Source organism: Physeter macrocephalus, chromosome 21 (genome assembly GCF_002837175.3).
Source record: "Physeter macrocephalus isolate SW-GA chromosome 21, ASM283717v5, whole genome shotgun sequence".
NCBI classification, from domain to species: Eukaryota; Metazoa; Chordata; class Mammalia; order Artiodactyla; family Physeteridae; genus Physeter; species Physeter macrocephalus.
This window is the reverse complement of record NC_041234.1, coordinates 12832757-12835855: the sequence shown is the minus strand read 5'-3', so window position 1 is coordinate 12835855 and position 3099 is coordinate 12832757. Positions and strand designations below refer to the sequence as shown.

The 3099-nt window shown below is 40.9% G+C and overlaps 1 pseudogene; it reads left to right on the top strand.

Moving 5' to 3' along the window:
* Positions 1-721: 721 nt before the first annotated feature.
* Positions 722-1958, top strand: LOC102973767 (UV excision repair protein RAD23 homolog B-like; annotated as a pseudogene).
* Positions 1959-3099: the final 1141 nt, after the last annotated feature.

Sequence of the window (3099 nt, the reverse complement as noted above, 5' to 3'; positions counted from 1 at the left end):
GTCCTTCAAAGGAGAGCTCATGAAATATTTATACTTACGTTCCCTACCGCACCACAGGCACAGTATCTTGTATTTAGTAAGTAATCAATAAATGTTTGATGAATTTATTAAAATTAGTAACTTCATGGAATATAAGAGGGTACATATTACTCTCTTCAATTTAATTATAGCTATCATTTTCAGATGTTCAGCATGTTCCACATAATAGGCTAAGCAACTTCCATTTTATTCTCACAGCTTGATGAAATAGGTATTATTAGTCTCATTTGTCACACAATATACTAAGCACCTTACATTTCATTCCATTTTATTCTCATACAACCCTATGAACTAGGTATTTAGTGGCCTCATTTTTCAGTTAATCAAGAGAGTGTATCTTGCCTAAAAGTGGTAGACCCACAGTTCAAACCTAATTTGACTCTAAGCCTGAGTGTGTGTGTGCGTCTCTGTGCGCATGCATGCATGCACACATGCAAACTAGTAGAAGTAAAGATAGATATCAAGCCCTAAGAATGAAGGAGTGTGATGAAAGTTCCAGAAGAAACATGTACAAGACAATGTGTACAAACATTTGCTACTTTGGAGCCACGAAGAATCACAAAGAAGGAAAAGGGTGGGGGCACTTCTTTTTTTGTTTTCCTCTGGCAAAGAGCACTAAACTAGGGAACCAAGAGAGCAATGGTTCGGTATAATTAAGAAAGACTTGGGCAGCATTGCTGCGCAGCGGCACCATGCTGGTCACCCTGAAGACCCTCCAGCAGCAGACCTTTAAGATCGACATCGACCCAGACGAGATGGTAAGAGCACTGAATGAGAAGACTGAATCTGAAAAGCGTAAAGATGTCTTTCCTGTAGCAAGTCAAAACTTAATTTAGCAGGCAAAATCCTCAATGATGATACTGCTCTAAAAGAATATAAAATTAATGAGAAAAACTTCGTGGTAGTTATGGTGACAAGACCCAAAGCAGTGACACCACCAGCACCAGCTACAACTCAGCAATCTAATTCTGCCACCACTACCACAGTCAGCTCCTCCAGAGCACCAGCTGTGGCTCAGGCCCCAGCCCCTACCCTCACTTTGGCCCCCACTCCCACACTTGCATCTGTCACTCCAGCATCAACGACAGCATCTTCTGAACCTGAACCTGCTAGTGCAATGAAACAAGAGAAACCTGCAGAAAAGCCGGCAGAAACACCAGTGGCTGCTAGCCCAACATCAACTGACAGTACATCAGGTGATTCTTCTCGGTCAAACCTTTTTGAAGATGCAACAAGTGCACTGGTGACAAGTCAGTCTTAGGAGAATATGGTAACTGAAATCATGTCAATGGGCTATGAACGAGAGCAAGTAATTGCAGCCCTGAGAGCCAGTTTCAACAACCCTGACAGATCAGTGGAGTATCTTTTAATGGGAGTTCCCGGAGATAGAGAAAGTCAGGCCGTGGTTGACCCCCGTCCAGCAGCGAGTACTGGGGCTCCTCAGTCTTCAGTGGCTGCAGCTGCAGCAACTATGACAACAACGACTACAGCAACAAGTTCTGAAGGACACCCTCTTGCATTTTTACGGAATCAGCCTCAGTTTCAACAGAGGAGACAAATTATTCAACAGAATCCTTCCCTGCTTCCAGCATCGCTACAACAGCTAGGTCGGGAAAATCCTCAGTTACTGCAGCAGATTAGCCACCATCAGGAGCATTTTATTCATATGTTATATTGAACCAGTTCAAGAAGCGGGTGGTCAAGGAGGAGGGGGTGGAAGTGGCAGTGGAGGAATTGCAGAAGCCGGAAGTGGTCATATGAACTACATTCAAGTAACGCCTCAGGAAGAAGAAGCTATAGAAAGGTTAAAGGTATTAAGATTTCCTGAAGGACTTGTGATACAAGCATATTTTGCTTGTGAGAGGAATGAGAACTTGGCTGCCAATTTTCTTCTACAGGAAAACTTTGATGAAGATTGAAAGGGACTTTTTTCATCTCATACTTCACACCAGTGCATTACACTAACTTTGTTCACTGGATCATCTGGGATGACTTGGGCTCATGTCCACATACTTGGTATAAGGTAGTGGATTGTTGGGGGTGGGAAGGGGGGATCCAGGATGCAGGGCGGGGATGAATACCGTGCATGCCTGCTTCAATTAGCAGATGCCACAAATCCACACAACGTGTAAAATATTGTACAACCAAAAGTCAGCTTTTGCAGGTCTTTATTTCTTCTATAAAAAAGTAGGTAACTTTTCCTAGGTTTCACTCTTTTAGTGTACTAGATCCAGAAACTTAGTGTCATGCCTTGCTTTATATTTCTTTGACTTAACATTGGTTTCAGAAAGAGTTTTTGCTACCTAGAATCTACGGTCCCTATTCTATGGCAACACTGGATAACGGCTTTGTGAAATTGAAAAAAAAAAATTGGAACAACTGTAAACAGAAATGCCAAATTATTGATGGTTATTGTTGCTGCTTCAAATAGGTATAAAATTAATGTGTAAGAAAGCCCATGCGTTCATGATAAATACTTGGGGTTGAGGGGGGAGAGGGGGAATCTTTTCTTAAAATGAAAATAATTACTGCTATTTTAAATTTCTTGATCATTGAATGTGAGACCCTTCTAACATGATTTGAGAAGCTGTACAAGTATAGGCAAGAGTTATTTTCCTGTTTACATTTTTTTTTGCTTTGTTTTGGGAGGAAGTTGTTAGGTGTCTAATTACTGTTTACTTCATTGTTATATTGCAGTAAAAAGTTTTAAAACCACAGGTGCATGTTTGCTTTTGCTGTATCCCTTTGTGGAATTAGCACTTTGGGGCCAATGGAGAAATGCAGCATTCACCATCCCTGTCTTCCCCCTCCCTCAGCAGAAATGTGTTTGTCAGCAAGTCGTGAATTCCAACTGCTGCCTTTTTTTAAAAAACACAAAATGCTGACTCAGTTCAAAATTAATGCAAGTGTCTCAAAACTGAGTTTCTGATATTTGTAAATGTTTTTCCTTATTAGATAAGAATGTATGACCATTAAAGTCATTTAGGATTATTTGCTTTCGAAAAGAGAAGGTGGAACACTACAATCAAGCATCTTTTATTGCATTGGACAGACAGGAGA